This window comes from Desmodus rotundus, chromosome 5, assembly GCF_022682495.2.
Source record: "Desmodus rotundus isolate HL8 chromosome 5, HLdesRot8A.1, whole genome shotgun sequence".
NCBI classification, from domain to species: domain Eukaryota; kingdom Metazoa; phylum Chordata; class Mammalia; order Chiroptera; family Phyllostomidae; genus Desmodus; species Desmodus rotundus.
In genome coordinates, this window is record NC_071391.1 from 24,316,935 (window position 1) to 24,343,571 (window position 26,637).

A 26,637-nucleotide genomic window follows, 5' to 3' on the forward strand; every position below is an offset into this window, starting at 1 on the left:
ATGGATGATGCTCCCCAGTTGAGTAGACCAGTTGAAGTTGATAGCGATCAAATCGAGACATTAACTGAGAACAATCAGCGTTATACCACGTGAGAGATAGCTGACATACTCAAAATATCCAAATGAAGCATTGAAAATCATTTGCACCAGCTTAGTTATGTTAATCACTTTGATGTTTGGGTTCCACATAAGCTAAGCGAAGAAACCTTCTTTACAGTAATTCTGCATGCGATTCTCTACTTAATGAACATAATGAAAACATTCCATTGTTAAAACAAATTGTGGTGGGCAATGAAAGGTGGATACGTTACAGCAATGTGTCATGGAAGAGATTGTGGGGCAAGCAAAGTGAACCGCCACCGACCGCACCAAAGGCTGGTCTTCATCCAGCAAAGGTGATGTTGTACATATGGTGGAAATGGAAGGGAGTCCTCTATTATGAACTCCTTCCAGAAAACGAAACAATTCCAACAAGTACTGCTCCCAGTTAGACCAACTGAAAGCAACACTCCAAGAAAAGCTTCTGGAATTAGTCAACAGAAAATGCATAATCTTCCATCAGAATAACACAAGACCACATGTTTCTTTGACCACCGGGCAAAAACTGTCACAGCTTGGCTGGGAAGTTCTGATTCATCCGCTGTGCTCACCAGACATCACATCCTCAGATTTCCATTTATTTCGGTCTTTACAAAATTCTCTTAATGGAAAAAATTTCACTTATCTGGAAGACTGCAAAAGGTACCTGGAATAGTTCTTTGCTCAAAATGATAAAAAGTTTTGGGAAAATGGGATTATGAAGTTGGCTGAAACATGGCAGAAGGTAGTGGAACAAAACAGTGAATACATTGTTCAATACAGTTATTGGTGAACATAAAAAATGTGCCTTTTAATTTTACTTTAAAACAGAATGAACTTATTGGCCAACCCAATGCTCGATACAAAAAAGTTTATTGGTGACCTTTGAAGGCCAATGAAATCTTAGAGTGAATAGGGTTAAAGATGTTGAGGAAGTAAGAACAGTGGGTACAGATCTTCTCAGAGGGTGAGAGTGGCCCACATTTTTTGAGGTTCACAGGATATTAAATAATGAAGGAATGAAAAAAGAGGATTTTGAAACCATCTGGTATATTTTATGTGATTATACTTAAAATTAACTCTATCAATAACCCTTCACAATGTGACATAATTGTTCTATTTCTATGATAATTACAAATTTATAAAAATGTTAATTGGTAAACCATGTAGGTAGGTCTGGTGATAGAACAACAGTTTTATAACAATTGTCTTTGTTTGATTCTGTCGCTGCATCTCTTTGATTGTATATCTAACTTTATTTGGGGTAAGGAAAAAGGCTAAACTTATGGCCCATTTGGGATGAGGCCAAAATTCCTCCCAGAACATCAGGACTGAAACATCTGAGATCCTGGAGTGGTTGAGGGCTGAATGGGGAATGAAAGTCACCGAGTTTGGAAAGCATGTGCCAGAGTAAAGAAGGAGACACATGTTTTAGAAAGCAAATTCACACAGACACTGCAAAGAGATGCAAAGAAGTATTTTTTAACTCTTGCCTAAATCTGACTTGACTTTTCATTCAAGATATCACTCATGGCAGTGGGGGGAAAGGTAAAAACTAAATTTCATTCAGGGCAAATCATTTAACCAGTTCTCTTAGGTAATGTTCAGCTTTCTGGATAAAGAGGCTTAGATGCTCATATTCCTGCTCTTCTGTGTTCCCTCCAAGTAGTCATCTGGGTTTGTAGGGTGCAGAGGGGGTTAAGCCACAGCTGGGGCTGTTCCTCCACAGGTACACAAAGAGCAAGAGGGAGGAGATGTGAGGAATGAATGACTAGATTCTTCTCAACCCCCATATGCACTTTTCCCTAAAATCACTCTGCCTGAGAATGGGGCTGTGTGCCTTGTGTCTTTTCCCGGGTCTTCCTGGGGGCAAAGCACGCCTCTCACCCACCTGAATCTACTCTGGTGCTTCCTCCTGGCGTGTAAAAATGTCCAGGGATCAGACAAAGGGATGTTTGGTAAAACCAATGCCACAAACTTCCTGTAGGGCTCTGAATCTTTCTGTTGTTGTATATATGTTACTGTTAAGGAAGAAATCAGATAGAAATATGAATAGGAGAAGAAAAAGCAACGTGTAACCTTCCTGATTGTTAAAGAAGAGCTTTTCTGTATATTTTAAAAATGGATGATGGTTGCTCTGAAGTTATTGTGGTATTTAATCTCACTAGGTAGATTTAAAGGAAAAAATTATTTAGTAATGTCAGTACTTATAATATGCCAGGAAAGACATCCATTGCAACTGTTTTTAAGCTAATGATGTAAAATTTTAAGTGTCAACTCAAAATGTTAGTACATAGTTTCCTAAACTCTTTTAGATAGTGTATGAGTAAAATATTTGGAATTTTCATGGCATCATGAAAAGAAAGTAAAAGCAAGTGGTCCTTTGAGACACGTGGTCTCCAAGTACTAAGTTATCACTAGTGTTGCTGTTGCTGAGGTTTGTAGATGATGTAACTCCTGAACTGCTGGCTGCCTTCTGCTTGGTCAGCAGTGCCCCCTGGAGCTTTAGCCTTAGCTTGTCTCTCACTGAGTTTCTCCCCTGTTCTCCATCTTGCCTGTGGCCTGAGCAGGTCACCCTAGAGCCTCTGCAGTGCAGTCACTTGTGGTTCCGGGGCCCTTAATACTTGTGGCTCTTTTTGCTAACAACCCTGCTACCTTTGGTTTCCCCAGGGGCCATGTCAGAATTTGTAGGTCTTGTCCACACCCCTACTGAAAACAGCTCAAGAAAGCTAGATTATGGCCCTCTGTCTGCCTCCTGTACACTGTTTCACTCATATACTCTGTGTCTCCATCCCCCTCACTTTTGCTCAAGGTTGGTGAAGGGGTCAGGCTCGATACAGTCACCTTCCAGGATATCAAGTGGGAATCCGGATGCAAGCCTTTTGTTCTTCGTCTTGTCCTCCACTTATCTGGAACACTGACACTCTCTGGGCTAATGGTGAGAGAGGGTAGTCCAAACCCTGTGTATCTTAGCTCTCCCTCCTCTTCCATCCATCCAACACTTCCTATCCTGTCTCTTTCTTCTTTTCCTTATAATCCCTTGAGACCAATAGGGCTGGACTTTGAGCTTTATGCCTCTTCTATATTGGTGGCTTTCAAACTTCTTCGAATCCATGGTAAGAAATATAGTTCATATCATAATCCACAGTAAAAAAAATACATTTTACATTGTGTTATATACATGCCCTTTCACATATGTATATAAAACAAGAGTTTTTCCAAACTAGATTTAACCTTACTACAGGTAAGGCACTGTCCAGCTGCTGGTGCGGACCTACTAAATTGATTTTATAGCTTACCAATGTATAGAATTAGGGCTATACCATCCTGTACAACTTAATATGGCTTTTTAAATTCAGATATTTCCAGGATATTCCATTATTAACTTTTCAAACACACAGAAATGTTGAAGGAATTTTACAGTGAGCACCCATATTCCTACCACCTAGAATCTAGTATTAACATTTTACTGTACTTAATTTATCAAATGGCTATTAATTTAATCATCTCTGTATTTGTCATGCCATTTTTGATGCATTGCAAAGTTTCAGGCATCATGTACTCTCTCTCTTTTTCCATTCCTTCTTTCCTCTCTCCCTCTCCCCTTTTCCTTCCCTCTCCTTTCCTCCCTCCCTTTCTCCCTCCCTCTTTCTCTCCCTCCCTCCCTCTATTCTAAGCTGGCATATGCTGTGATTGTTTTGTGTCTGGGATGTACTAGGTTGTTAAATATCTTCAATATTATTATAAGCTAGAGGTAGAATAGCAACACAAAGCTGTGAGCAGAACTGAAGCCACAGGCCTGCTGGGCTCCTGGTTGGAAGTAATCCATTGTGTCTACTGAAGCATAACAGGGACTTAGAAGGCTCTATGTGAGGTGGGGTTCTGGGAACTGGTTCACTGTGTGCATCCCCAATCTCAGTCTAGCTCAGGAAAACGGGCTGAAGAAATTTGCAGACCTATTGATAGGAACAATGGATTTATAGAGACCTCTGGGCTTATGGAGTAAAAGGGGAGCAAAGATAGAATTTGGTTTCTCAGCACTGAGCCAGCCACCTACCGCTTCTGTGATTGGATGTACTATCCATAATAGCACCAGAGGGTAGGAGAAACAAACAAGTTTTTGGAACTTGTGTTTGCACTGGAACAGTGGGCTAGGTGGAAACCTGTTGAAGCATTCCTGAATAGGGAGGGGGCACTTCTCGAGGAGGATACTCAACCAGGGCTGAACTGCAGTAAGAAGGAAAGGGGACTCAGAAGGAAGGCAACACGTTCAAGAAATAATGGTGACCTTATAAATTGATCAAATAGAAGTTTATCAATTGTATTGATATTTTCTAAAAAACAGCTTTCAGTTTAATTGATTTTCTATTTTTTGGTCTGCTTTTCACTTCATTGATTTTGTTTCTTTTGATTTTTTTCTTCTACTTATGTAGGGTTTTATTGATTCTTCTTTTTCAAATTTCTTAAAGTGGAAGTTAAGGTGGTTGTTTTTAGACCTTTCTACTTTTTTAATATAAGCATTTATTGCTAAATTTCCCTCAAAGCACTGCTTTAACTCTATCTAATTTCAATATTTTGTTTTTTCATTTCAAAAGCTTAAAAATTTCTTTACCATTTCCATGCATTATTGAGAAGTATGTTTTAAAATTTCCAATTATTTGGGTATTTCTATATAACTTTCTGTTACTAATTTCTAGTTTACTTCCTTTGTGACCAGAGAATGCACTCAGTATTTTTCTTTGGATAATCTTGAGATCTGCTTTAAAGCTCAGAATATGGTCTAAGCGAATGTGCTGTGTATGTTCTGCTGTGTTAGTTGGGAGTGTTCCATAAAAGCCAATTTGCTCAAGCTGCTTAATACAATTGTTGCTTAAATTTTTCGTTATCCTTGCTGTCATTGTGGATTTGTTTATTTCTCCTTGAAGTTCTGTAGTTGGAGTCATATATATTTAGGACTGTTACATTTTCTTGATGAGTTGACTTTTTATTTTTTAAAGATTTTATTTATTTATTTTTTATTTTTAGACAGAAGGGAAGGGGGGGATAAAGAGAGATAGAGAAACAACAATGTGTGGTTGCCTCTTGTGCCCCCACAACCGGGGACCTGGCCTGCAACCCAGTCATGTGCCCTGACTGGGAATCGAACCGGCAACCCTTCGATTCGCATGCCAGCAATCATTCCATTGAGCCACACCAGCCAGGGCTTGACTTTTTAAAAATCATTATAAAATGCTCTTTATTCCTGGTAATATTCTTTCTTCTGAAGTCTACTTTGTTTTGTATTAATATAGCTACTCTACTTTTCCTTTTACTAGTGTTATTGTGAGACATTGTTTTCTATCCTCTTTTAACCTATCTGTGTTTTTACATTTCAAGTGTTTCTTTCAGAAAGAATATGTTTGGATCTTGCTTTTGAACTCCAATATGACAATCTCTTTTAGTTGGAGTGGTTAGACCATTTATATTTAATATAATTATTGATATGATTGGATTTAATCTTGTCACTTGAGTTTTGTTTGTCTCATTTGTTATTTTTTCCTTTGATATTTTTTCCTTACCTGTTTTAAATGTAATAATCTCTTAATGATTTGACTTTATATCTATTATGGGCTTATTAGCTATATATCTTTATTTTGTTCTATGTGTATGAGTATATGTGTATTTGCTCCAGGATTTATAACATACATATTTAATTTTTCATAATCTATCATTGAATAATATTTATTACTTCATTATAATCTAAGAAATTTATACTAATATATTTCCACTTATCTCTCCTGTTCTTTGTGCTGCTATTGTCACATACTTATACCTTAAATACTTAATTATTTTAAAATAAGGAGAAATAAGAAAGACATTTCCGTTCCATACAGGAGAGTGGGAAACACAAAGCTAGAACAGAGGGTGGTATGATTAGAAGGTGGTGAGATAACTTGATTTAAGACGGGATTCTAGCATTAAGGAATGAGGAGAAATAAGTTTGAACTGTTAAGAGAGTCTCGATGGAAGAATGTATGTGGAAAGATAATGTTTATATAATTTCCTCTTATATTTGAATTTCTGGAACTAAATGCCTTCATTCCAGGCAAACAGTTGTAGCTGCAGCTTTCTTCTCTAACAACTTCTTATGGAATTGGAGGTGATTTGATCCCTAGTTTAGCTAATGGTTACCACAGGAATAGTTCTAAATGAATAAAACAGAGAAAAAAATTGGAAAAATAATCCTGCAAGCTAAAATATGTGTAACGAGTCCAGGAGAAAAGGTGAGAGCGTTAGAAACAAACAACATTTTTAAAGAAACAAAGGCCAAAAATTTGATAAATATTTAGAAACCAACAGATCCAAGTAGCTCAACAAATTCCAAGCAAATAAATCTTCCCCATCCCAATAAAAACACAAAAGACACATCATAATCAAACTGTAAAAAATGTGTTATATATAGTATCTTAAAAGCAGTAGAAAGAAACTTCATATATCAAGAGAAGCTCAGATAAGAATGATACCCAATGTCACATCAGAAACTGGTATAGCCAAAAGACAACAGGACCAGCGTTTTGAAGATTGAAAGATGTGGAGATAAGGGAACCCTTGAGCACTGTTGATAGGAATGTAAATTGTGCGGCCGCTATGGAAAACGGTATGGAGGTTCTTCAAAAAAATTAAAAATAGAACTACCATATGATCCAGCAATTCCACTTCTGGGTATTTATCCAAAGAAAATGAAAAGACTAACTTGAAAAGGTATATGAACCACAAGATTTATTACAGCATTTACAATGTCCAAGACATGGAAGTAACCTAAGTGTCTATGGATGGATGAATGGGTATAGATACTGTGTTATGTATGTATACATATCCCAGTTCCTTAGCACCGTCTCAGGCATGGCGGCCGGCTAGCCTTGGGAGCACTGTGGATCCAGGTTAATGCTTGTTTCGGCTTGTCCTTGTTGTGATCACTTTTCCCTGCTTCTTCGAGCCATGCATGAGAATCAGCCCATTACTTTAAAGTGGCAACTCACATGCTTGGAAAACTCTGCTATTCAATTTATATATATATAAATTTATTCAAGTTATATGTATATAAATTCAATTTATGTATTCAATTTATATATATAAATTCAATTTCACATACAAATAACTTGTAATCTAAATTAATTCTAATTTTTTCCCTATATGTATAGTTTTTACTCTGAATCATTTCTTTCTAATGTGGGCTGTGTGTGTGTGTGTGTGAGAGCATGTGTGGGTTTCTTTCGCACCGTCTCAGGCATGGGGGCCGGCTAGCCTTGGGAGCACCGTGGCTCCAGGTTAACGCTTGTTTAGACTTGTCCTTGTCGTGATCACTTTTCCCTGCTTCTTCGAGCCATGTGTGAGAATCAGCCCTATTACTTTAAAGTGGCAACTCATGTGCTCAGAAAACTCTGCTATTCAATTTCAGCAAAATTATCTATGTACCCACTAAATTCTACTGAAAATCAGGACCCTGACATAGAATTGGGATGTCATCCAGGTTTGGTGCACAACCCGTGCACCAACTGATGGGAGTGTGGGAAAGGGGGTTAAGTGGAAAATGTAAGTTAAAAATGAGGGCACAGGCTTTAAGAACTTCTAAAAATGTTATTCAAAGTTATGCTTGAATTTTAAATCCTTTCCAACCTATTATCTGTTACATCTTATTGTGACTCTGTGTCTATAAAAGTATATTTATGCTTATATCATAAAAGATAAAATTTATCTTTAGATAAAAGATAAAATAAAGCCCTCTGCAAATGTCACTCGACACTGGACCATTACAGTAGCCCAAATGACCTGATGTCATGAAATATAAAATCAAGGCAGCATTCAAATGAAAATAGCTTTTAAAAAAAGTGATGTCTGTTAAGGAAATCAGCCATTTGTCCCATTTAGGTAGTGACTGGAAATTAGAAACATAGAAAATAGGACTTGAAGAGGAAGTCATTGCTGAAAGCCTTTTCCTTTAAACATGTATTCTTATAGTGTTGAGAAAAAAGCTTTTGGGGAGAATAACAATGGTGATGATTATTATATTATTTTTTTTTGTACCAATGTGTATATCAGTTGCATTAATTTCCTGGTGTTTTGGCTTTTGTGAGAACTTTGCTACATATTAGAAATGCTTTCTCTTCCTGTGTCCTCATTAATTAGAAACTATCTTTCTATAATCATACCTGTATATTTTCTGCTTTGGCAATATTTATATCATGACTGATTTTTTTCTAAGTAAAATACTAAGATAAAATGCAATATGAAAATTTTCTTAGTGGGAGCATATTTTACAGAGGATTAATTTCTGCATCTTGTAATGCTTATATTTCTTCAAACATCTAACATAGACTTTCAAATAATGGACAATTCATAACTACAGGTTGAATACACACAACCTTTGAAAGATGCAACAGGGATATAGAATATGCATTATAAAAAGAATTATTAGTTGAATTCTACTTACATATTATTTGTCTACTAAACTGTTTTCTACAAAAATCAAATGCTATTACATTAGTGATTTTTATATTTTAAAGGTTGAAGAAACCTATATAGCATATACATGTTGGATCATTTAGAACAGTATGTGTTTTACGACTTCTTACATTTGAAGTATCTGGTCTTACAGTAACCAGTTTCCCTTTCAAGTGTGTCCTTGCCTTAAACAGAATAATTTCAGTGTACGGTCATTGGAATGACACCTGTGAAAGTGCAGTGTTTTCCTATGTACGATGTGGTTTCTAGTGACAACGCGTAAATCTTTTCCCACGGAGTTACTTTGGTTTCTATCACGTCTAATTAACAGGTGGATCGTGTGGAATACTTTGTGCTCTTCCTTTGTATACACATGTACATACTTTTCCCTTTTGTGATGTTATTCACTGAGACAAGTTTTCAAAATCTGCTTGAGTTGTTTATAGCCCTCCAGATCAGAAAATCTAAAAATGTAATTTTTCATAGTTTGACTTAAAATAATTTTGAAGTTTATATATTTCAGCTTGCATTTACAAATAGACCTACCCATTTTCAAATGTACAATTCAGCACAGATCAAAAGCAAAGACATCTCATCTACTTCTTGCCGTAATTTCTTTATCTTTGTGGAAATGAGAGCTGTTGGCTTTGGGACTTCTGTAAAATGTTAACATTTGAGTGTGCTGCCCCATCTCCCTTTTCTATCCTCTCCCTCCCCCGTTTGTAATGTTGTTTCTGAGGGAAATGTATTTTGAATCTTATGCTAATCATAAACACGTCAATTCAAACAAAATTCACTTGTAGTGTTAAATTAAAAAAAAACAAACAAACATTTAGCCCTGGCTGGTGTGGTTCAGTGGATTGAGCACCAGCCTGTGAACCAAAGGGTCGCCAGTTCAATTCCTAGTCAGTGCACAGGTCTGGGTTTCAGGCCAGGTCCCCAGTAGGGGGCATGTGAGAAGCAACCGCACATTGATGTTTCTCTCCCTCTCTTTTTCCCTCCCTTCCCCTCTCTAAAAATAAATAAGTAAAATCTTTTAAAGCAAGATTTAGATGCAAAGACGGAGACATGAGTTGAATTATTTTACTGCTGTGCATGGAAAAATCTGATTTATGCTTTAGAAGGACCACTGCGGCTGCTCTGACAGTGGATGCAAAAACCCGGTGAGCACTGGCTTGGATGTAAGGCTCAGGTGAGGGAAAATGGGACAGGTCATTTACAAGCAAAGGCCACACACCATGTCTGTCTACTTGGGACAGCTAAGTCTTTAGTGGCTAGGACTCCCTGGGCTTGATGATGGTAAGTGCTGGACTCTGGAGGTCCTTTCCACTGCACATAGCTCCCTTAGCTGATCTGGCAAGAACAATTTGGTTTTTATGACACGGAGTTACGGCATTTCAGCAGAAGTGGGGTTGCCGTGGGCTAAGCGGCCAGGTTGGGGTTCTGTAGTAGTTTGGACTCTGAGGTGTAGATCTTCCCCTTCTGCAAACAGATACTGTTTACAACCTCAGCAAAGTCAGAGTTCTTCTCAAGGGTACAGAGTAGGGTCATAACTCACCCATGGATTCTGAAATCTGAGTTCAAGTATTACAGACTTTTACAACATAAATTCACCTCAAGTTTTTTGTATGTGTTCATTAAAAATTAATCATTGATTTTAAGCTTTTATAAACATTCCTAAATTTATCTGTTGGTCTAATCTTTATCAATCATCTATCTACTTCTATCTTCTATTACATTTTTCCCCTAGCCACAAGGGAAAAAAATATTTATATTAATAGTTACAGTTTCTTTCTGCCCAGATTAGTAGGAATTCTAGGATTTCCTCTGGAAGTCTCCCCTTTGAAGTTTCTTAATTTTTTTCCTATTATAACACAGTGGGGCCCATCTCATTGCATTAATGAAGCTGAACAACAGCCCTAATACCTCCAAAGGGAAGGGGTCAGGAGCTCCATCAGGGTCTGCCCCAGATGCTCCTTCACTCTGCAAAGAAATATGGTAATGGGTAGCTTTCGGAAACCACAGATAAGGTGGTGTGCCACCCTTCTCCCAGGACAGTTACCGTTTGCCTTAGGCTCATGAAACTTAACAAAGGCACTCCAGAGCTTCTTTCCAGAACAAAAAAGGAGATTTGCTCCTTTACTTTTAGGCAGAGGAGTGGCTGACAAGCTTAAAATGGCAGCTAAAAAAATCAAAACATTTTGGCTAGCGGAGGATTTTGTGAGTGTGCCGACACAACGCACACATACAATGTTATGCATACATGTCATATCTGCACACACACAAAATATACATCATGAGCTCCAGATTACTCATACTGAGCACATTTTATATTTCAGTTGTTTGGAGGTGCTTGAATTTTCTCTAGACAAATTTAATCTTTTATGTGCAGGATTTTAAACCTTATTTGGATGTGGATTTGATGAAGGAACACATCCATGTTCATCCTTATATATTGTTTAAATATAAAACTATTAAAATGTGTTACTTAATTTTTATTTATATTACTTATAAACATTATACAATGTTAAATATATTTTTATCTTTATATTTAATTGCATGTGCTTACAGTATTTTATTTCATATATTACTAAAGGTAAGAAACAAACTATCTTAAATTAGCAAATCTCTTAAATTTAGCTGCATTATATAGCTAATAATATCCTTTTCCTTCATAAGGAAATTTATATTAGTGAACTAAAATGATAAAAACACATTTCTGTTATCTTATTTGTAACCTGTAATTTCTGAAGACCAATTTAAGGTATATTGTCTCATTAAGTGACATTAAATTAGACCTCAGTCGTCTGTTTCCTATCACTTCCTATTATTTTGTACTTGTTCATCAATCCTTCAGGGAAATCAGAGCCTGTGTGGCTCTCCTTGATTTGCATAATGCTCAGTGAGGGCGTGGTCAGGAGGAACCTCCCACTTCCTCACAGACTGAAGTTCTCCAGCTCTCTGTTAATCCCACAGGTCCTGGCCCTATGAAGCATGATGAATGAGATTTAAAAAGTAACTTAAAAATAAACTCGGCTATTTTAAATGTTTAAATATGCTTTTACATTATACATATTGAAGTTTATTTTTTTGTTGTCATTCACTATTTTATGTCTCATCACCTTAGTTTCTTATAGTTAAAATATTAACCATTTCTCCAGGGTTTACTTTGGAAAATCCATGGGCAAATGACATTATATTGTCTGGGGATTATATAAGCACACATTTCTAATTATGGAGACATATTGTTTGTAACTATAAAACAGAATCTAGGCCTCATGTGGTAACCTGATCACCCTGTTTTCATGAAAACAGCTCTTCTTTTTCACAGTGAACTAATATTTGTCATCCATTTTTTAAAATGTAGGAGTTGTCCCATAAGTGAATCAATAATCATCTATAAAATTACAGAAGTTTATAAAACATAAAATGAAAGTCTCCTAACCAAAACCATCCCCCAGAGATAACTGCTTTTAATAACATTTTTTCTGGGCATATTCATATAAATACACACATCTACATATATACACACACACACAAATAGAAATACTATATACTTTTTTCAAGTAATATTCTGTGACTTATTTTATTATTTACTATGCCATGGACATGGGCCTCTTTCCACATGACTGTGTACTGAGAGGCCACTGTTTGTGGCTGTATGTCTTCTGCTGTGTTAGGTTTTGGGACCTAGTAACTCTTAGATGTTGGTAAATAGATAAATAGATACTATGATAAACAGAACTAGAATTATTGGAAGAAATAATATCCACAGTTAGTTTTTCACAGATATTGCCTAATACCTCCAACAGGAAGTTCGAGCCTGTTTACATTGTGTCCAAAGATGAATTAGTGTTTCATTTTCCGTGTCTTTACTTCTATCCACCTGTGTCAGCCTGATAGATTAAAAATAATCTTAAAAAATAATAGGCTGATTATTAGTGAAGTTAAATATATTTCTGTACATTTATTGCTCACTTGTGTTCTATAATTCATCCATTCATAATTTTGCTCATTAGTTATGTTCATCTTCTCTTATTTAGTTGTGAACATTCTTTATAGGTTGTCTTTAAATTACCTGTCATAGAAAAATGTAATACATTTCTGCCTAAATTTGTCATTTAAATTTTCTCGTGGCCTTTGACATATAGTAATGAAACTTCTATTTAATCAGCTCTGTCACTTTTTTAAAAGTATAGTTTCTTGGTTTTGCATCATGCTAAGTAAAATTTCCACATTATAAGAATATAAGAATATTTTCCCCTAGTATTTTTATTTTTTTAACTTTAAATCTTTAATTATTTGGAATTTATTTTGTAGTCATGCTAACAGTATATTAGCCCATATAAAAGCCCATACTTTCCCAGTATAAAATTAATTTATTTGTGTTGTAGAACTTTTAAAATATTAATTAACAGAGTAGTTCATAAATTAATTACTCTGAAAGTTTAGGTGTTCTATACATCTTATATTAAATTTTAACTATGAATGTATATAGACTCCACATTATGAATTTCTGTAGCAGAGAATATAAAGAGGAAAATTACTGATAGCTTGTATATAGGAGACCTTCAAAATACTGAAAGCAATTCCATTTGGGTTTTTTTTCTGACAAAAGAATAAAGTACCTATGCATGTCAGTAAGTAATTAACTCATCTAATCTTGATCCAAGAAGCATGTTTGATTCATTTGATATTGAATTTACTTTCAAATCCCAAGGCCTCAGAACTTGAAAGAGTGGAGGTAGGATGAGGAACTAGGGGAAGTAATTAAAAACCCTGGTAGGTAGTAGCCAATGTGGATAGGAGCCACTGATTAGGGGGACCCAATTGTGTGTGTACAAATATTTGTCCCTGATAAATATAGATGATGGCAAATAAATAGAAGAATGAGTAAGTCCTAATGTAGCCAGTTGAGACATAATATATTATCATTATAATATTACTATACTTTGGTAGATGTTCATTGTTATGATAGTTTGAAACATGTCCTGTGAGAAATACAGAAGCCTGAGTATGTGAGGGCAATCTAGCTCTGACCCCAAGCTCAGGCTGATGGGGGAAGGTGGTCTTTCCATTTTGCATGTCGAGTCCTGGAGATGATAATGCTAAATGAGAACAGTTACTTTGTTTAGAGTTTAAAAGCCATAAATGTTTTCTGAAGTAGCTTATGGATCAACCAAGAAAACTAGGCCTCTTGAAAAATGGGCTTGCGTAGAATTTATTTAACTTGCCTGTATAGGTCAAAGGAGCGGATTCCAGAGAACTAGAGATACTTATCCTTTCATGGATAAGGGAGACAGTAGAATCCAGAGGTTAAGAGCTAGACTTCTTTGGTTCAAATCCTTGCTGCCTCTTACTGGGTGACTGCAAATAAGGGAACCTCCATGCTGCCTGGGGTTCTTATTTATTGAATGTGAATGTCTACATGGTTCTGTGAGTATTGATGAGATTATATATAAAAAGAGCTAGAAACAGTTCTTGGCTTATTCTTTATCCATTTGTCTTTAAGTAATAAGTAAGTGTATATTCTAAACATTTGGTTAGTGCTGGCTGGTTTGGCTCAGTGGATTGAGTACTGGACTGTGAACTGAAAGGTTACCGGTTTGATTCCTGGTCAGGGCACATGCCTGGGTTGTGGGCCAGGTCCCTGGTTGGGTGCATGCAAGAGGCAGCCAATTGATGTTTCTCTCCCTCTCTTTTTCCCTCCCTTCCACTCTCTCTCTAAAGAGAAATAAATAAAAATCTTTTAAGTAAATATTTGGTTAAAGTAATCTAAAGTTCACCTGTCTCAGAATGTTCATGGTCACTGGGGACAGCAGTATTTCAGCCATGGGACATACTTATATTAAAAATTCAGTATTTATCTGAAATTTAAATTTAACGAGCATCTTAAATTTTTATATGCAAATCTGGCTAAGATGGGTAAGGTAGATGGTGGTGATTGGAAATACTTAGGTATAACCTAGCAGGATAGACAACAGATTTTATTAATTTATTTGAATATCTTATTTTTTTAATCCTTCATACCTTGTTTTTCTTTTGCTGTTACTGTGAAAGGGATTTAAAAATTATTAGTATATTTTCCATTATGTAGTACTTTTATCATTGTTTAGTTCTCAATATTCTATAGTATTAATTGTGATGTTCCTGTTATTCTACAGTTTGTTTAGGAATGTGTTTTTAAGTGTTCAAATATGTGCCTTTTTTTCCTTCTTACAATTGCAGATTATTAATTCAGTTGCTTTTCTGTCAGGCAGTATGGCCTGTATCTTAGCTTAGATTCCCCTGGAATCACAGCATCAGAGAGAGTATTTCTCTACTCTTCCTATTCTTCTTTTATTGGTGAGGATAATTCTAGGTGCGGAAATAATGGGTACAAGGAGGCAGAGAAGAAGGAAGAGCCCGTGCAAAAATTTGTTGCTGAGTTGGCAAGCATGAAGTGTGACTCAATGCTCAACAGCCATGTGAACTACATCTCAGTACTGTCCTTTCTGTAGGAGACAGGGAAGGATTTGTCCAATGGCTTCCTTTTCCCACTGGTCAAAGGTTAGCATTGTGGAGCATCAGCTTTTCCACACTTCTGGGTTATACACGCGAGAATACCTGACACGTTCCTGTGGCATCCTGTGCCTCAGCATCAACAGAGTAGCCACTGGGGAGGAGGGAGAGGTCTATGGCTATGACTGCAGATAAGGTCCTTCCAGGTCATGCCCATGGATGGCATGGGAAACCCAAATGGACTAGCTGTTGCGTAGGCACCTTAGTCTGTTAACTGGCATCTGCAAACTATCCCTATAATGACAGAGACAGAGTGATCACTGCTTGGGCTTTGCTGAGGGGGTGGATGGGGGTATGTGTACATATATATTTTTATATGTGTATATACATGTACATATATATTTTTATACATGTATATATATTTACATATATATTTAATACATATTTTTGTATATTTTCCTTTTAAAACATATTTTAAAATTTTAATATTTTCCATTACCATCTATCCCCTTTACACTCTGCCCCCTGCAATCACCACACTGTTGTCCGTGTCCATGTGTCCTTTTTCCTTTTTGCTCAATCCCTCCACTCCCAAACGCCCACCCTCATAACTGTCAACCTGCTCTCTTTCTTTGAGTTTGTCTTTATTTTGCTTGTTAGTTCAGTTTGTTCATTAGATTCCACATATGAGTGAAATCATATGGTAGTTGTCTTTCTCTGACTGGCTTATTTCACTTAGTGTAATGTTCTCCAGGCCATGCATGCTGTCACAAAGGGTAAAGTTTTCTTCTTTTTTTATGGCCAAGTAGTATTCCATTGTGTAAATGTCCCATAGTTGTTTTATCCACTGATCTATGATGGACACTTGGACTGCTTGCATAGCTTGGCAATTGTAAATAATGATGCAGTGAACATAAGGGTGCTTATGTTCTTTCAAATTAGTGTTTCTGATTTCTTCAGATAGATTCCCAGAAGTAGGATGGCTGGGTCAAAAAGCAGATCCATTTTTAATTTTTTGAGGTAACTTCTACCTGCTTTCCACAGTGGCTGCACCAATCTGCATTCCTACGAACATTGCAAAAGGGTTCCCCTTTCTCCACATCCTCACCAGCAACTTGTTGATTTATTGATGGTAGCCATTCTGACTTGTGACTGGTGTTTCTTTTTAAATTGTTAAATTTCTGATCATTATGACATAAAGCAGAATTTTTTTCTTACTCAAAGAATTATATTGTTGCTACTATGGTACTTTCCCCTGGTTTTTCAAAATCGCTTTTAATTTTTCATCTAAAATTACTAAATATGTTCTGTAATGCTTGTCACACATTAATGTCAGTGAATCTAAGCTATGTTTAAGTTATCCACTGGCATCTAGTAATTATCCAGAACCATGAAATGCAAGGCAGTATCTTCTGATGTGTAAAATTTCAATCCTGAAGAGACTTCCTTAATTTAAAATGCATCTTTAGACAGTTTTAATTTAAACTCCCTTTACATTTAAAAATCACATACTTTCCATAATTAAAGTTCTCCTTTGATCAATAGTTTACTAAGGTCTTGTGTATACAAATATATAAATTATTAGAGAGATGGCATAAGTATTAACAGTGTCATTTCATGTCATTTTTAAAATTCTTACATTTTCTAATCAAAATTTTCCATTGTATAAAGACACTAAATTCCTTCTAAAAGGTGGTCAACTGTACATGTTAAAAGCCAACTTTCAGAGCAAATTATCTCCTATGGAATTTGTTTTCGTATTTTTGAAAAACAAGCATTATTCCTACATATTGAAAGGACGTGAAAATAACTATTTTGTCATGAGAACTTTTTAGCTAAATTTTGTTTTCAGTTCTGTTGTGAACTAATATGTAAAAGCCCAAACGCCCAACCCTGGTCATTGTCTTGGTACCAGAGTATGTGAATTCTCATACCTTTTCATCATTTGTACACTAGGAATTCTATTTTTTAAATGATATCCTGCCAGCTTTTTCACAATCCATTAATTCCTGGATCAACATCAGAAGGAGTGTCAGAGCAGAGTGAAATTCTTGTCAGACACAGATGTCAGGATCAAAAGTCAGAGACATTCTCGAAGCAGCAGGGAAGCAAGATTGTTAGACTTTAATCGGAACAATTAGTATCCGCCATGTGACAGCCTTACATTTCTGTTAGGTTTTAGGCACGCTGAAAGACAAAGTCCTCTTCCAAGTTTGGTGGGAAATATCGTGAGCTTCTGGTCTTACTACTTTTGTCAAATATTCTTGTTTTGTCGATCCTCTCCAGATTTCCTTAAATGGTGAATTATGGATACACTTAGACAAACTAGGGGCCAACTGTTGTAGAGACAAATTTTCATCTTCTCTGAGTGCATGTAATATGAGGTGACTTGCTTTATGGATGCTTGTGGTCCTTAGTACTCAGGAGGCTTTCCCAGCTGTTTTATCATACCCCACAGAGTGAGAGCTTTTACGGTCTGGTCTCAGATCGCTCTAGTGGGTGTTCAGTAAATGTGAATCATTGATGAAGGAAAAAGTAATTGAATTTAGATGTTGAGATCTTAGTGAAATAATTTCTTTGGAATTAGCTATTATGTTGTACTTGTGTCTTCATTAAACCAAAATAAACTTCTTTGAAAAGAAAATCAACCAAATCACTGTTTTCACAATGTGTCATCAATAAACTAATTGATTTTTTCAGTGATAAGTTACTTTGATTTTTGGAGTCATCTCTTGTAAAAAATTTATAACAACAGTTTCTGTATTCAGAGGTCAGCTTTTGGGACAACCTCCACCATCAGAAACTGTAAGTTAAAAGACATGTCTGGCAATGAGAAATGGTTCTTTAAGGTGTGAGCATTAAAACATAGTTGAGAAGGCCCAGACACCAAAATTATCCTTATTGTGATAGAATTAATCAATTCACTGTTGGTGGAAAAGTGCTCTCTAATTGGCTAATGACAGCCATAGGAACAAGCCAACAGCCACGGGAAAAGAGTATGAATTAGAGAGGAGAGAGGAGATGCAATTTGTCCATTGCATCATCACTTCCTCAAATGGTCCAGGTGTGGCAGAACTGGCAAAATTACAAAAATTTGCACTCTGTCAATAAAAAAAGATTAAATAAATTATTGTACATGCATATGATGGAATTGCACAGTCATTAAAATAATGCTCATGGAACCATTTTAATGATGTAGAGAAGGCTCACAGTATAACATTAAAAAGTGAAGTTTCAGAACAGAATAGAATATATCTAAGTTATACATATAAAATATGTTTTTATGTGTAAAGAAAAGCACATGGTGTTTTTTTTCTAAGTTGTAGGATAATAGGTCACTTTCAGTTTTTTCTTAGCTTTTCTATATTTTTTAAATCATCTAAAATGAGCATTTAGAGTAATCAGAAAAAACTACCATGTATAATAGTTACTTAAATAAATTCATATTGGTTGAGTTGGCATCATCAGAAATTCTGATAGATAAATTATAGATAAATTTGGGGTGAATGGTTCCACTCCCAGTTATAAGGGTATTTTCAATCTGCCTGGGTGGCACAGTAAGAAACAATATTGTCTGCACTGAATCAAAGGCAGGGACTTGTGATATTCTGAAAAAAATGCCCAATCATGATATTATAGAACTTTTTGTAGCTAAGTGGTGCTAGAGGTAAGGGCATCCAATGCATCAGTCTTACTCTTCCCATTGGTTGTGTAAAGGACAGAGCTGACAGGTTTTCATGTCAATGTTAAGATCAAGAGCTGGTCCAGGCAGGACTGAATCCGAACTGTCCAGCTCACCTCACTGTAGTCACTGGTTTGCTCATGTGTCCTGTTTATTATTGGGATTGAGGACTATCTCAAAATATTTATTCTTTGTCCTGGGACCATAAATTCAGGCAAAACATTTAGATCTGCAGTACCTGTGTGGTATCAAGTAAACGAGTCTTTCTGTTGAGTCAGCATGGTCAACAGAGCAAGGTGTTTGGCTGTGTTCCCCAAAGAGCTAGTAAACGGCCCTCAGTGTCCGGTGTGATGGCCTTCCCTGCAGGGGGGCGAGGCCGCTGGAGGGCAACGTAATGTTTACCTGGTGGCCTGTGTGCCATCTATTTTTTTTCCAAGGGGCACGAGTCAGTCACTTTGTTAATCCTATTTTGGGGCACTTGCTTGCTGTGAACACTGAACAAGGACTATTCATAAGAGATAAAAAACAGAAATCACAGTCTGTGCCCTGGAAGGGCTTAGAATCCAATTAGAGAAGTAAGCCACATACTAATATGAGATCATGTATATCACAATATATGAACAGATTTCAGACTGATGTAGCAAAAGCTGCAATATGAGCACAAAGACATAGTTTGCCTTTATCATGCAGATTGTGTGGGGGAAAGTGTCATTGTAATATCTCCTGCACCAGAAAGGGACCTTTTGTATTTACCTTTTTAGTGTTTACTGTACTTGACCCAATGCTTACCTAGTATGTGGCAGGAATGCAATAAATATGGTATTTAATGAATGACTTAAATTAGGGAATTTGATTTTTAAAGAAGCTGTAACATACAAGAAAAATTACAACCAATAAACAGAGCATTTTACCAAGTAGCCAAATTATCATCTAATATTTAATGGCCAACACATGCTGTTCTATCATTGCAATGAGGGAGTACATGTTTTAGAAGTCTTAATTTATTACATTATGCATTTTTATATCAAAATAATTTACATTTTAATTTAAGTTTTAAATTATTTCTTCCCTGTAAAAATTTACTATAATCTATATATGTAGTAAAGGGCACATATCATAAGTAAATTGCTTTATGAAGTTTTAAAGGTGTTAATTCACTCCTGTAACCACCATCTAAACTAAGACAAAAAAAACATCTCCAGCATCCAAGATGGTTTCTTCTTGCATCTTCTCATTAATAGTTCCCTGAGGAAACCACTATTCTGATTTTATAACCACTGATTTGTTTGCCTGTTCTTGAGCTTCACATATATGAAATCATATACTATATACTCTTTGATGCCTGGCTGCTTTTGTGCAGCTTAATCAGGTCCATCACATTGTTGAGTATTTTAATTTATTCTTTTATATTTTTGTGTGGCATCCATTATTAACTGTACTACACCATACCACAATTTATTCATCCGTTCTCTGATTGATGGGTATTTGGGTTCTTTCCAGTTAGATTTTAACTATTATGAATAATGATATATGTTCTTGTACATGTCTTTTGATGATACATTTACTTATTCCTTTTGGATATATACACCTCAGAGTGGAATTGCTAGGACATAAGGTAGGCATATATTTAATTTTAATAGATACTGACATGGTATTTTCCAAAGTACTCAAACCAACTCATACTCCTACCTGCATGTATAGGGGTTCCAGTCAGTCTCTTTCTTCATCAACACTTAGTATTGTCAGTGTTTAATTTCAGTCATTTCGATGAGTGTGTATCAGGATCTCATTATGGTTTTCTGGTCGTTGTTACTAGCTCCATTGTCCATGTGCTGTAGTTTTTTAGTTATCACCTCATTGTTGAGTTTTGGATTCAATTCCTTCAATGAATATTTGTCAAGTGCCTGCCATGTGCGAGGGCCTGTTCTGGTTGTTGGAGATATCCCGGTAAGCAAAACCATTACATTCAGTAAGAATGTCTTTGCACACTATTTGGTCTTTAATATATCCCAAAGAATAAAGTATAATGACCCTTTTTATTACAATGACAGGTTTTAAAAAATAGTTTATTTTTTATTGTATTTCCCCATTACCATTTACCCCCCTTATCCTCTTCCACCTCAAGGTTCTGAAGAAGTTTGGAAATCCACAGGAAGCAGCAGTGTGGGTTTTCCCTTCTGGCATCTCACCTGAGAGAACAAGGGACTAGTATCTGTCACTGGTCACTCTTTGAACTTGCGCGTGTCTCCTTGTTTCAAACTTAGTGTTTTTATATCTTAAATAATAAGACTGGACAGGTTGAGCTGAGGTCTTTTTCAGCCAGGAGTTTGCCTCACTGGTTTGTCAGAAGTCAACGTTGTAGGGCCGTTGTCACACCTGGGGCCTTAGAGTCTTACAAGCTAGGTCGGGGCTAAGAATCATTCTGTAGGGCAGTTTTTCAGTATCACCCATGTTTGTAGTATTTCTGTCACCGTGTGTAATAGTGTAATATGATCATTTTCTCATTTTAGGCGTGTTGGCCAGGAGTATCAAAGGGCCTGTATAACAGAAGTGCGTTGAAAGCATTTAGTGCACACAACAAGAACTGCAGCCATTGTTAACAAAGTCTCACAGCCAAGTCCCCACGCTCCGTGGCTTATGTTCAATTTTTACTTATCAGAGACCTATTGTAGGAACCCTATCATTCTGGCCGTACAACCCAGAATTTGAATAGCACTTTATAAGCATCACTTTCAAAATATATGGAGTCATGCCGTACCACTTGTGACCCAAATACTTATCTGTGGTGTGACCTCCTTGGTTAGTACTTTGATTCTTCTCTGTGGGGCCAGCGGCCCTGAGATGTATTGAGTGGCTAGAAAATTTCACGCCCCTCAACCTTGTCTATGGAATACTCAAAATAGCTTTCTGTTGTTCATGTTTTCCAGCCATAATAACTTCCCCACAAACACTTCTGAGTCTCTGGCAGGGCTTTAAAATTACCCTTGCAAGCTCACCTACAGCATTTGATTGTCTAGTCTGAAGTGCTTACTGGGGTGGAAATGAGTACGCCAGAACGTGACAGAGTTTTGGTGCCAACAGGATTATTGTTCTGCTTTGTATCCTCTCTCTCATCGCTGTAACTGGCTGTGGAAACTAACGGACTGGCACGTAGCAGAAGAGGAACTCACTTTCAGAATTCTACCACCATGCAGTAGAAAGGTAGTGGGAAGGTGAGCAGATCACTCATTAACAAATATTTATGCATTTATTTATTCAGTGAACATTTACTGATATCTGAGTGTCTACCAGGTAGAGCATTAGGGGTGAAATATAAAAAAAAAATGAAAGTTTTGGGAGGTGGCCTGAGATGCTCATGGTTTAGTCAGGGAAGGCCTGTAAATAAGTACATTCAATATGATATAATGATTGTTATAATATAGATCCTCACGAAGGTGCTATAGTATACACAGTAGAGAGTAATGCTTTTTCTGTGTGTGTGCATGCAGGTATATACATATCAGGGAAGGCTCACTAGAAGATTTGATGTCTAAACTGAGTTGTGAAACATGACTATAACTTAGGAAAGATGGGAGGAAATTCCTGCCAGAGGAATAGCTTATGCCTAGGAATAGTACTTTAGTGGAGCAGTGAAGTACATGGAAACCTCTAAGTAACTGACAGAGTAGGATATAGAACTGGGACATAGTTCAGTGGAGAAAGATAGTATAGGTGGGACACACAGCTGGAAAGACAAGCAGGCACTGGACTATTAAGTCCTCGTTTGTGATGCTAAGGAGTTTTTCCCTAAATGGTTTTAATTAGGAAGTGAAAGGGTTGTAATTGTATTTTTAGGAAGAAAATGGTCAATACAAAAGGGATAAATCGGAGTGGGTTAGTTTTGAGAGCAGAAAGAGTAGTCTAAAGGCTATTGTAATAGTCCAAGTGAGACCTGATGAGGCTCTGAATTAAGATATTATGAGTGAAGGAAAAGAGAAAGAAGGATTTGAAGGACTTTGCTAAGTCGGAGTTGGTGGGACTTTGTGACTGGCTGAATAAGAAAAAGGAAGGTGTGGGTCCCTGGTTTCTCCTTTGTGTGATCAAATTGTATCATTTACCTGTGTAGAGAAGCTTATCTGCCTACTCACAGAGGACCTATGTGTGCTGAACATGCCAGGACATACAATGAAGTTTAAAATATAGCCCTTTGGTACAATACATGCTTCTTTACAATAATACATATTGGACAGGTAGAATGGAGGAAAGATGAAGGAAAATGTATGGTCAAGTAAAGGCACATAGATGGGAATAAATGTGCTGAATACTCAGTACTCTGAGAACCCTTCACCCTCTCCATCCTTCCTTCCTTCACCTCTTCGGTGCAGTTTAAACCTAACCCTTCTCAGACATCACTCTTCTTCTCTTGGCCTCCATTTGAGTTTGCTTTTATCTACCTCCACACTCTTGTGCTCGCTATGGGAAAAGGACTGATTAACATCCATAGAACCCACCTGCTGGTCTTTTTTTAAAAATTATTTTATTGTTGTACAAGTACAGTTGTCTGCCTTCCCCCCTCCAGACCCTCCCCCAGCCAAACCCACCTTCCTCTCTTGCTTCCACCCTCCCCCTTGGTTTTGTCCGTGTATCCTTTATAGTAGTTCCTGAAAACCCTTCTCTCCATTATGCCCTCCCACCTCCCCTCTGTTTAGTGTCAGGTTGTCCTTAATTTCAATGTCTCTGGTTATATTTTGCTTGCTTTTTTCTTTTGTTGATTATATTCTAGTTAAGGGTGAGATCATATGGTATTTGTCCCTCACCACCCTGTCTTATTTCACTTAGCATAATGCTCTCCAGTTCCATCCATGCTGTTGCAAAGGGTAGGAGCTCCTTCTTTCTCTCTGCTGCGTAGAATTCCATCGTGTAAATGTACCACAGTTTTTTGATCCACTCATTTACTGATGGGCACTTAGGTTGCTTCCAGCACTTGGCTATTGTAAATTGTGCTGCTGTGAACATTGGGATGCATAGGTTCTTTTGTATTGGTGTTTCAGGGTTTTTAGGATATAATCCCAGCAGTGGAATTGCCAGGTCAAAAGGCAGTTCCATTTTTAGTTTTCTGAGGAAGTTCCACACTGTTTTTCACAGTGGTTGTACCAGTCTGCATTCCCACCAACAGTGCACTAGGGTTCCGTTTTCTCCACATCTTCTCTAACGCTTGTTTGTTGATTTGTTTATGATGGCCACTCTGACCCGTGTGAAGTGGTATCTCATTCCCACCCACTGATCTTGATCTTGTGCCACCACCCGTCAACATTATTTCCTTTTTGGAGTTCACAGTATTTGTCTATTCCACCCTCATTGCACCTTTTGACATTGTCTATGGACCTTGAGAACTCTCTTTTATATTTCTTGATAATATCTGCTTGAGATAAAAACAGTAAAATTTATCAGTAAAGTAGGAAAAAATGATAGACTAGAGACAAAATTTACATCACACATGAAAAGGCCCAATTTCTGAATATGCCGAGCCCTTTCAAGTTGCTAAGAAATAGACAGACACACTGCCGCAGCCCACACATTCAGCTCTCTCCAACTGACTCGCCGCCTATGCCGCAGCAGCAGGGACGCTCTGAAGCAGGTGGTCACTTTCAGGCCCGGGCCCACCAAGCTGCCACACATGGTATTGTTAGAGATACAAAAAGAATTATTAGACCACAAAGGTATTGGGATTAGTGTTCTTGAAATGAGCCACAGGTCCTCAGATCTTGCTAAGATTAACAACAGAGAGAATCTTGTGCGGGAACTGCTAGCTGTTCCAGACAACTACAAGGTGATTTTTGTGCAAGGAGGTGGGTCTGGCCAGTTCAGTGCTCTTCCCTTAAACCTGACTGGATGGAAAATAGGCAGGTGTGCCAACTATGCAGTGACAGGAGCTTGGTCACCTAAAGCTGCAGAAGAAGCCAAGAAGTTTGGGACTATGAATATCGTCCACCCTAAACTTGGAAGTTACACAAAAGTTCCAGACCCGAGCACCTGGACCCTCAGCCCTGCGGCCTCCTATGTGTATTACTGCTCTAATGAGACTGTGCACAGAGTGGAGTTTCACTTTATCCCTGACGTCAAGGATGCAGTGCTGGTTTGTGACAGGTCCTCAAACTTCTTACCCAAGCCAGTGGACGTTTCCAAGTCTGAGGTGATCTTTGCTGGTGCACAGAAGAACGTGGGCTCCGCCAGGGTCACGGTGGTGATCATCCGCGATGACCTGCTGGGCCTCGCCCTCACAGAGTGCCCTGTGGTCCTGGAGTACAAAGTAGGCCGCAAACAAGTCCTTGTACAGCACTCCTCCCTGCTTCAGCAGCTACACCATGGGCTTGGCCCTGGAGTGGATTAAGAACGGTGGTGGTGCAGCAGCCACGGAGAAGCTTAGCTCCATCAAGTCTCAAATGATTTATGATATCATTGATGATTCACAAGGATTCTGTGTATGTCCAGTGGAGCCCCAGGATAGAAACAGGATGAATATTCCATTCTGCATTGACAACGCCAAAGGGGATGATGCTTTAGAAAAAAGATTTCTTCATAAAGCCCTTGAACTCAGTATGATCTCCTTGAAAGGGCACAGGTCTGTGGGAGGCATCCAGGCCTCTCTGTTTAACACCATTGTGATCGAGGATGTGCAGGAGCTGGCAGCCTTCATGAAGAAATTTTTGGAGATGCATCAGCTGTGAATGCATCCTATCCAATATACACTCTACCCTTGAACCCTGTCCAAAATTGAACGTAGCTCAATGGCTTCAAAAACTTAACCATGGTATTTTTCTCAAAAGAACATGCTTATTATAGATTTTCCTTTTGTTTTTCAAAGAACAGCAAGATATCCACAGCTCTGCAAAGCTGGTGGAACAGACACTTAATTTTGACTTGAACTGGAAGCTTTTAAAAAAGTCTTCCTTAAGCTTTTCTAATGATTCCAGCTTATGTTGTCTTTGCTGCTGCTTTTTCTAGCTAGATCTGAGGATTCAGACTTGCCTGTGGACTTGCACAAAGTACTAATGTTTCAAATTTGTAGCATTGAGGGTGGGTGGGGTTCTCTAGGTGCTGAATCTTGATCCTTTCCAAAATAACAGCAGTGGGGGCTCCTGGGTTCCACAATTGTTAATTAGGGTCAACCTTGACCACGTGGTGAGTGTTTAGGAGTTTTAGGCTAAAGGGCCAATTAGAGATCTTTATATTAGTCTCATAAAGAGATAAAGATGACATACCATATGGTTATATAGCAAGGCCTGTTTTTAATACCACATAGTCTACATCTCTGCACATTTATATGGCTAATGATGTGGTTCTCAGTACTACATGGAGAGACTTTGGGAATTTGTTAGAACCCTGGACCCTGTGCATTATAGCACTATATTTTCAGTGGGTTTGTCTCTCTCCTTCCTTTGGAAGCTGCTCCAGAAGATTTAGAAGCTCCCCAATTCACTGTTATTTTCCTTTCAGTGGGTGGAAGAGAAGGTTGGTTGGTTCCTTACTTTTCAGTTATGCTGTTAAACTAAAAAAATCTCTGTTAAACTCCCTTATCCTTTGTTCACTTGACTGTTCTTACTGTAGTGTTTGACCAGAGTGATGTTGTGAGTTCTGGAAGACCCTTGCTGAAGAGTCTTTGCCCCTGTCGTTTACCCACTGTCAGTGTTTTCTGTTGAATACATGAAGGACATTAAAGTTCTAAAACACCTAAAAAAGAGAAAGAAAGAAATAGACAATAGAAAAATGGGCCAAGTATATGAATAGTAAATTTACAGAAAAACAAAACACAAAAGGCCATGAAAATAATGTATAGTGTAAGTTGGACTTATAGATAACTTTAAAAATGAAAATTAAAACGATGTAAGTTTTCACCTAACATGACAGTGTGATAA

The 26,637-nt window shown here is 37.4% G+C and overlaps 1 protein-coding gene and 1 pseudogene across 1 annotated transcript in view; both read left to right on the plus strand.

Annotated features, from left to right (window-relative positions):
• Positions 1-25,449, plus strand: LOC112303195 (phosphoserine aminotransferase pseudogene; annotated as a pseudogene).
• Positions 1-26,637, plus strand: part of DCDC1 (doublecortin domain containing 1) — a 367,520-nt gene that overhangs the window by 98,913 nt on the left and 241,970 nt on the right. The window lies entirely within an intron of this gene.